The sequence below is a fragment of the Chrysochloris asiatica genome, unplaced genomic scaffold (genome assembly GCF_000296735.1).
Source record: "Chrysochloris asiatica unplaced genomic scaffold, ChrAsi1.0 scaffold00519, whole genome shotgun sequence".
In the NCBI taxonomy this organism is placed as follows: domain Eukaryota; kingdom Metazoa; phylum Chordata; class Mammalia; order Afrosoricida; family Chrysochloridae; genus Chrysochloris; species Chrysochloris asiatica.
In genome coordinates, this window is record NW_006409037.1 from 717,502 (window position 1) to 728,300 (window position 10,799).

A 10,799-nucleotide genomic window follows, 5' to 3' on the forward strand; every position below is an offset into this window, starting at 1 on the left:
AGCTAGAAATCTGTATATGGAAATGTTGCACTACTCTGCCATGTAGCAAACTCTCTGTTTATGTACGTTTTGGACTCATCTGCAATGTAGTTATCTATCTGAGCATGGATAGGCCATGTAGTTAGCTCTCTGTATATGGACATGTTGGACTCATCAGCGATGTTGCCAGCTCTTTATGTATGAACATGTTGGACTCATCTGCCTTGTACCTAATCCTCTGTGTATACACATGTTGGACTCATCTGCCATGTAGCTAGTACTCTGTATATGGACATGTTGGACTACTCTGCCATGTAACTATCTCTCAGTATATGGACACGTTGGACTCATCTTCCATGTAGCTGGAACTCTGTATAAGGAAATGTTACACTTCTCTACCATGTAGCTAGCTCTCTGTATATGGACATTTTGAACTCGTCTGCAATGTAGCTATTTCTGTGCATGTATATGTTGGACTGATCTGTAATGTAGTTAGCTCTCTGAATATGAACATATTGGACTCATCAGTCATGTAGCCAGCTCTCTCTGTATGAACATATTGGATGAATCTGCCTTGTAGTTAGTCCTGTATATATACACATGTGGGACAAGTCTGCCATGTCACTAACTCTCAGTATATGGATATGTTGGATTAATCTGCCATGTAGCTAGCTATCAGTATATGGAAACCTTGGACTCATCTGCCATGTAGTTTGTACTCTGTATGTGGAAATGTTGGATTACTCTGCCATGTAGCTAGCTCTCAGTATATGGGCATGTTGGACTCATCTGCCATGTAGCCAGAACTCTGTATATGGAAATGTTGCACTACTCTGACATGTGGTTAGCTCTCTGGATATTGATATCTTGGACTCGTCTACCATGTAGACAGCTCTCTGTGCATGGATATTTTGGACTGATATGCAATGTAGGTAGCTCTCTGTATATGAACATACATAAAGAGCAGGCCAATCCAACATATATATGCACAGAGAGCCAGCTACTTGGCAGAAAGGTCCAAAATGTCCATATACTGAGAGCTAGCTACATGGCAGAGTAGTGAAACATTTCCATATACAGAGTACTAGGTACATGGTAGATAAGTCCAACTTGTCAATATTCTGAGACCTAGCTTCATGGCACAGTAGCCCAACATGTATATATACAGAGTACTAGCTTCATGACAGATGACTCCAACATGTCCATATACTGAGTGTTAGCTACATGGCAGATGAGTCCAACATGTGTATATATAGACATCTAGCTACAAGGCAGAAGAGTCCAGCAGGTTGATACAGAGATAGCATGGCAAACGAGTCCAACATTTCCATATACAGAGACCTAGCTACATGGCAGACAAGTCAAATATGTTCCTATACAGAGAATTATCTACATGGAAGATCAGTCCAACATATCTATGCACAGAGAGCTAGCTACATGGCAGAAGACAAAAAGTCCATATACAGAGAGCTAGCTACATGGCAGAGTAGTGCAACATTTCCATATACAGATTTCTAGCTACATGGCAGAAGAGTCCTAGGTGTCCATATACTGAGAGCTAACTACATGGCTGAGAAGTCCCATATGTTCAAAGTGAGCTACCTATATGACAGATCAGTCCAACTTTTCCAGGTACTGAGAGTTAGCTACTTGGCAGATGAGTCCAACATATGAATATTTAGAGGGCTAGCTACAAGTCAGATGAGTCCCACATATTCATACACAGAGTGCTGGCTACATGGCTGATGAGTCCAACATGTCCATATACAGAGAGCTAGGTATATGGCAGTTAAGTCCAAAATGTACAAATACAGAGAACTAGCTACATGGCAGATGAGTCCAACATGGCCATATACTGAGAGTTAGCTACATGGCAGATGAGTCCAACATGTGTATATATCGAGGACTAGGTACAAGGCAGATGTCTCCAACATGTTCATATACTGAGAGTCAGCTATCGGGAAGATGAGTTCAACATGTGTATATATAGAGATCGAGCTATAAGTCAGATGAGTCCAACATGTTCAAACAGAGAGCTGGCTACATGGCTGATGAGTCCAACAAGTCCATACACAGAGTGCTGGCTACATGTCAGACAAGTCCAATATGTTAAAATACAGAGAGCTACCTACATGGCAATCAGTCCAACATGCCCATGCACAGTGAGCTAGCTACATGGCAGAGGGTGCAAAATGTCCATATACAAAGAGCTAGCTACATGGCAGAGTAGTGCAACATTTCCTTAAACAGAGCTCTATCTACATTGTAGATGAGTCCAACAGGTCCATTTACTGTGAGCTAGCTACATGACAGAATAGTCTAACATGTTCATACACAGAGTGCTGGCTACGTGTCTGATGAGTCCCACATGTCCATATACAGAGAGCTAGATACATGACAGAGTAGTGAAACAGAATTCTAGCTATATGGCAGATGAGTCCAATGTGTCCATATACAGAGTGCTGGCTACATGGCAGACAAGTCCAATATGTTAAAATACAGAGAGCTACCTACATGGCGATCAGTCCAACATGCCCATGCACAGTGAGCTAGCTACATGGCAGAGGGTGCAAAATGTCCATATACAAAGAGATCGTTACATGGCAGAGTAGTGCAACATTTTCTTAAACAGAGCTCTAGCTACATGGTAGATGAGTCCAACAGGTTCATTTGCTGTGAGCTAGCTACATGTCAGAATAGTCTAACGTGATCACACACAGAGAACTGGCTACATGACTGATGAGTCCCACATGTCCATATACAGAGAACTAGATACATGACAGTGTAGTGAATCATTTCCATATACAGAGTTCTAGCTCTATGGCAGATGAGTCCAACAAGTCCATATACAGAGAGCTACCAACATTGCAGATCATTCCAATATATCCATGCACAGAGAGCTATCTACATGGCAGACAAGTCCAAAATGTCCATATACAGAGAGCTAGCCATATGTCAGAGTAGTGCAAAATTTCCATATACAGAGTTCTAGCTACATGCAGATGACTCCAAAGTGTCCATATACTGAGTGCTAGCTACATGACAGAGAAGTCCAATATTTCCATATACAGAGCACTAGCTCCATGGCAGATGAATCCAAAGTGACCATAACTGAGAGCTAACTACATTGCAGAGAAGTCCAACATTTTCATATACAGAGTACTAGCTACATGGTAGATAAGTCCAACATGTCCATAACCTGAGAGCTAGCTACATGGCATACAAGTCCAGCATGTTTATATACAGAGAGCAACCTATATGACTTATCAGTCCAACATATCCATGCATAGAGAGGTAGCTACATGATATAAGAGTCTAAAATGTCCATCTACAGAGAGCCAGCTATATGGCAGAGTAATGCAACATTTCCATATACAGAGTTCTAGCTACATGGCAGATGTGTCCTTGGTGTCCATATACTGAGAGCTAACTACATGTCAGATGATTCCAACGTGTCCATATTCTGACAGCTAGCTACATGGCAGAGCAGTCCAACATGTCCATATAAAGAGTATTAACTACATGACAGATGAGTCCAACATGTCCCTATAGTAAGAGTTAGTTACATGGCAGATGAGTCAAACGTGAATATTTAGAGGGATAGCTACAAGGCAGATGAGTCCAACACGTACATACACAGAAAGCTGGCTACATGGCTGATGAGTCCAACATGTCCATATACAGAGAGTTAGTTACATAGTAGACAAGTCCAAAATGTCCTTATGCAGAGAGCTATCTACATGGCAGATGATTGCAACGTGTCCATATACTGACAGATAGCTACATGGCAGAGTCGTCCAAAATTCCATATACAGAGTACTAGCTACATGGCATATGAGTCTAACATGTCCATATACTGAGAGGTAGCTACATGTCAGATGAGTCTACCGTGTTTATATATAGAGGACTACCTAAAAGGCAGATGAGTCCAACATGTTCATACAGGGAGATCTGGCTACATGGTTGATGAGTTCAACTTGTCCATATACTGAGAGCTAGCTACATGACAGAAAAGTCCAATATGTTCAAATACAGTGAGATACCTACATGGCAGATCAGTCCAACATATCCATGCATAGAGAGCTAGCTACATGATATAAGAGTCTAAAATGTCCATATAGAGAGAGCTAGCTACATTGCAGAGTAGTACAACATTTACAAATACAGAGTTCCATCTATATGTTAGATGAGTACAACATGTCCATATACAGGGAGCTAGCTACATGGCAGACAAGTCCAAAATGTCCATATACAGAGAACTAGCTACATGGTACATGATTCCAATGTGTACATATACTGACAGCTAGCTACATGACAGAGTCGTCCAAAATTCCATATACAGAATTCAAGCTACATGGCAGATGAGTCAAATATGTCCATATACTGAGAATTAGCTACATGGCAGATGAGACCACCATGTGTATATATAGAGGACTACCTAAAAGGCAGATGAGTCCATCATGTTCATAAAGAGAGAGCTGGCTACATGGCTTATGAGTCCAACATGTCCATAAACAGAGAGCTAGCGATATGGCAGACAAGTCTAATATGTTCATATACAGAGAGATACCTATATGTCAGATCAGTCCAACATATCCATACACAGAGAGGCAAATGAGTCCTAGGTGTCCATATACTGAGAGCTAACTACATGGTAGAGTAGTCCAACATGTCCATATACAGAGTACTAGATACATGGCAGATGAGTTCAACATTTCCATATACTGAGAGATAGCTACATGGTAGATGAATCTAACATGTGTATATATAGAGTAATAGCTTCAAGGAAGATGAGTCCAACATGTTCATACAGAGAGAGCTGGCTGCATGGCTGATGAGTCCAACATGTCCATATACAAACAGCTAGCTACATGGCAGACAAGTGTAAAATTTCCATATACAGATAACTAGGTACCTTTTAGATGATGCCTACATGTCCTTATACTGACAGCTCGCTACATGGCAGAGTTGTCCAACTTGTCCAAATACAGAGTTCTAGTTACATAGCAGACAAATCCAAAATGTCCATATACAGAGTTCCAGCTACATGGCAGGTGAATCCAACATGTCCACATACTGAGAGTTAGCTACATGGTAGATGAGTCCAATATGTGTATATATAGTGGACTAACTATAAGGTAGATGAATCCCACATGTTCATAAAGAGAGAGCTAGCTACAAGGCTGATGCATCCAAAATGACCATATACAGTGAGCTAGTTACATAGCAGACCATTCCAGATATGTTCATATACAGAGAGTTACCTACATGGCAGATCGGTCTAACATATCAATGCAAACAGAGCTAGCTACAGGGCAGACAAGTCCAAAATGTACATAAACAGAGAGTTAGCTGCAAGGCAAAGTAGAGCAACATTTCCATATACATAACTCTAGCTACATTGCAGATGTGTCCAACATGTCCATATACTATGACCTAGCTACATGGCAAACAAGTCCAATATGTTTATATGCAGAGAGCTATCTACATGGCAGATCAGTCCATGATATCCATGCACAGCGAGCTATCTACATGGCAGATGAGTCCAAAATGTCCATATACAGAGAGCTAGCTACATGGCAGAGTAGTGCAACATTTCCATGTACAGAGCTGTAGCTACATGGCAGACGAGTATAACGTGACCATATAGTGAAAACTAGCTACATGGCAGAGTAGTTAAACATGTCCAAATACAGACTCCAAGCTACATGGCAGAGGAGTGCAAAGAGTCCATATACTGAGAGTTAGCTACATGGCAAATTAGACCAACATGTCCATATACAGAGTACTAGCTACATGGCAGTTGGGTCCCACATGTCCGTATACTGAGAGTTAGTTACATGGCAGATGAGTTCAACATGTATATATAGAAGATTAGCTACAAGGCAGATGAGTTGAAAATGTTCACACACATAGAGATGTCTACATGGCTGATGAGTAAAACATGTCCATATACAGAGAGCTAACTACATGGCAGATGAGTCCCGTATGTCCATATACAGAGATCTACCTACATGGCATATCAGTCCAGCATATCTATGCACAGAGAGCTAGCTACATGGCAGAGTAGTGCAACATTTTCATATGCAGAGTACTAGCTGCATGGCAGATGAGTCCAGCGTGTCCATATACTGAGAGTTAGCTACATGGCTGATGAGTCCATTAGCTACATGGCAGATGTATATTTAGAGGGCTAGCTACATGGCAGATGAGTCGAACATATTTATACAGAGACAACTGGCTATATGGCAGTTGAGTCAAACAAGTTCATATACTGATAGTTAGTAACATGGCAGAGAAGTCCAATACGTTCATATACAGAGAGCTACTTACATGGCAGATCAGCCCAAGAATTCCATGCACAGAAAGCTAGCTACATGGAAGATGAATTGAAAATGTCCATATACAGATAGCTAGGTACATGGCAGAGTAGTGCCGCATTTTCATATACAGTGTTCTAACTACATGGCAGAAGAGTCTAATGTGTGCATATACAGAGAGCCAGGTACATGGCAGATGATTCCAACGTGTCTATATACTGAGAGCTAGCTACATGGCAGAGTAGTCCAGCATGTCCATAAACAGAGTACTAGCTACATGACAGATGAGTTCTACATGTCCATATACTGAGAGTTAACTACATGGCAGATGAGTGCAACATATGTATATATAGAGAGGATTAGCTACAAGACAGATAAGTCCAACATGTTCATACAGAGAGAACTGGCTACATGGCTGATGAGTGCAACTTGTCCATATACAGAGAGTTAGCTACATGGCAGATAAGTCCAATATAATCATAAACAATGAGCTATCTATATGGTAGATTAGTCCAATATATCCATTCACAGAGAGCTAGCTACATGGCAGACGATTCCAAGATGTTCATACACAGAGAGCTAGCTACATGACAGAGTAGTGAAACATTTCCACATACAGAGTTCTAGCTACATGGCAGATGAGTCCAACGTGTCCATATTCTGAGAGCTAGCTACATGGCAAAGTAATCCAACATGTTCATATACAGAGAACTAGCTACATGGCAGATGAGTCCATCATATCCATATACTGAGAGTTAGCTCCATGACAGATAAGTCCAACATGTGTATAATTAGAGGGCTAGCTACAAGGCAGATGAGTTGAACATATGCATACAGAGAGAGCTGGCTACATGGCTGAGGAGTCCAAAATGTCCATATACTAAGAGCTAGCTACATGGTAGACAAGTCCAATATGTTCATATGCAGAGAGCTACCTACATGGGAGATCTGTTTAAGATATCAATGCACAGAGAGCTAGGGACATGGCAGACGAGTTGAAAGTGTCCAAATACAGAGAACTAGCTTCATGACAGAGTATTGCAACATTTCCATATACAGAGTACTAACTACATGGCACTTGAGTCCAACATGTCCATATACTGAAAATTAGATACATGGCAGATGAGTCCAACATGTGTATATTTAGTGAGCTAGCTACAAAGCATATGAGTAGAACATATTCATACAGAGAGAGCTGGCTACATGTCTGATGAGTCCAACATGTCCATATATTGAGAGCTACCTATATGGCAGAGAAGTCCAATATGTTCATATATAGAGAGCGACCTACATGGAAGATCAGTCCATCATATCCATGCACAGAGAGCTAGCTACATGGCAGACGTATCCAAAATGTCCATATACATATAGATAGCTACTTGTCAGAGTAGTGCAAGATTTCCATATTCAGCTATCTAGCTGCATGGCATATGAATACAACGTGTGCATTTACTGAGAGATAGCTACATGGCAGATGAGTCCAACATGTGTATATTTAGAGTGCTAGCTACAAGGCAGATAAGTTGAACATATTCATACAGACAGAGCCTGCTACACGGCTGATGAGTCAAACATGTCCATACAGTGAGAGCTACCTACTTGGTAGACAAGTCCAATATGTTCATATGCAGAGAGCTACCTACATGGCAGATCTGTGCAAGATATCCATGCACAGAGAGCCAGCTACATGGCAGATGAGTCCAAAATGTCCATATGCAGAGATCTGCCTACATGACAAAGCAGTGCAACATTTCCATATACAGAGTACTGGCTACATGGAAGATGAGTCCAACGTGTCCATATACTGAGCGTTAGCTACAGGGCTGATGAGTCCAATATGTGTATATATAGAGGACTAGCTACAAGGCAGATTAGTCCAACATGTTCATACAGAGAGTGCTGGCTACATGGCTGACGAGTCCCACATGTCCATATACAGAGAGCTAGGTACATGTCAGACAAGTCCCATATGTTCATGTACAGGGAGCTACCTACATAGAAGATCAGTCCAGCATATCTATGCACAGAGAGCTTGCTATTTGGCAGACGAGTCCAAAATGTCCATATATAGAGAGCCAGCTACACGACAGAGTAGTGCAACATTTCCATATACAGAATTCAGGCTACATGGCAGTTGAGATCAACATCTCCATATACAGAGTACTAGCTACATGTCAAATGAGTCCAACATGTCCATATACTTAGAGTTAACTAAATGGCAGATGAGTCCAACATGTGTATATAGAGAGGACTACCTACAAGGCAGATAAGTCCAACATGTTCATAAAGAAACAGGTGGCTACAAGGCAGACGAGTACTAAATGTCCATATACAGAGAGCTAGCTATATGGCAGAGTAGTGCAACATTTCCATGTACAGAGTTCTAGCTACATGGCAGAGGACTCCAATGTTTCCATATATTGAGAGTTAGCTGCATGGCAGTGTAGTCCAACATGTCCATATACAGAGTACTAGCTACATGGCAGATGAGTCCAACATGTCCATATAGTGAGAGTTAACTAAATGTCAGATGAGTCCAACATGTGTATATATAGAGGACTACCTACAAGGCAGATAAGTCCAACATGTTCATACAGAAAGAGGTGGCTACAAGGCAGACGAGTACTAAATGTCCATATACAGAGAGCTAGCTATATGGCAGAGTAGTACAACATTTTCATATACAGAGTTCTAGCTACATGGCAAAGGACTCCAAAGTGTCCATATACGGAGAGTTAGCTACATGGCAGAGTAGTACAGCATTTCCATATACAGAGTTCTAGCTACATGGCAAAGGACTCCAAAGTGTCCATATACGGAGAGTTAGCTACATGGCAGAGTAGTACAGCATTTCCATATACAGAGTTCTAGCTACATGGCAAAGGACTCCAAAGTGTCCATATACGGAGAGTTAGCTGCATGGCAGTGTAGTCCAACATGTCCATGTACAGAGTACTAGCTACATAGCATATGAGTCCAATATGAACATATACTGAGAGTTGGCTACATGGCAGATGAGTCCAATATGTGTATATTTAGAGGGCTATCTACAAAGCAGATGAGTCAAAGATATTCACACAGAGAAAACTGGCTACATTGCTGATGAGTCCAACATGTCCATATACTGACAGCTACCTATATGGCAGACAAGTCCAATATGTTCATATACAAAGAGCTACTTACATGGCAGATCAGTCCAGCATATCTATGCACAGATAGATAGGTACATGGCAGACGAGTCCAAAATGACTATATACGGAGAGCTAGCTACATGGCAGAGAAGTACAACATGTCCAAATACAGAGTTCTATCTACATGGCAGGTGAGAATAAAGTGTCCAAATACTGAAAGTTAGCTATATGGCAGAGAAGTCCTACATATCCAAATACAGAGTACTAGCTACATGGCAGATGAGTTCAACATGTCCATATACTGAGATTAAGCTACATGGCAGATGGGTCCAACACGTATATATAGCGGATTAGATACAAGGCAGGTGAGTCCAATATGTTCATACACAGAGAGCTGGCTACATGGCTGATGAATACAACATGTCCATATACAGAGAACTAGCTACATGACAGACAAGTCCAATATGTTCAAATACAGAGAGGTACCTACATGGCAGATCTGTCCAACATATCCATCAACAGAAAGCTAGCTACATGGAAGAAGAGTCCAATATGTCCATATACAGAGAGCTGGCTACATGACAGGGTAGTACAACATTTCCATATAAAGAGTTCTACCTACATGCCAGATAAGTCCAACGTGTCCATATACTGAGCACTCGCTCCATGGCAGAGTAGGCCAATATGTCCATATACAGAGTACTAGCTACATGGCAGATGAGTCCAATATGTCCATATACTGAGAGTTAACTACATGGCAGATGAGTCCAGCATGTATATATAGAGGACTAGCTACAAGGCAGATGTGTCCTCCATGTTCATACACAGAGAGCTGGCTACATGGCAAACAAATTAAAAATGTTCTTACACAGAGAGGTACATACATGGCAGATCAGTCCAAGGTATGCATACACAGAGAGCTAGCTACATGGCAGGCGAGTCCAAAATGTCCAAATGCTGAGAGCTAGCTATATGACAGAGTAGTGCAACATTTCCATATACAGAGTACTAGCTACATGGCAGATGAGTCAAATGTGTCCATATACTGAGATCTAGCTACATGGCAGAGTAGTCCAACATGTCCTTATACAGAGTACTAGCTATATGGCAGAACAGTCCAAACTATCCATACACTGAGTGTTAGCTACATGGCTGATGAGTCCAACATGTCCATATATAGAGAGCTAGCTTCATTGCAGACAAGTCAAATATGTTCAAATATGGCATACAAGTGTTAAATGACCATATACACAGAGCTAGCTACATGGCAGATTAGTGCAACATTTCCATATACATGGTAGTAGCTACATGGCTGATGAGTCCAACATGTTCATATATTGAGAGTTAGCTACATGGCAGTTGAATCCAA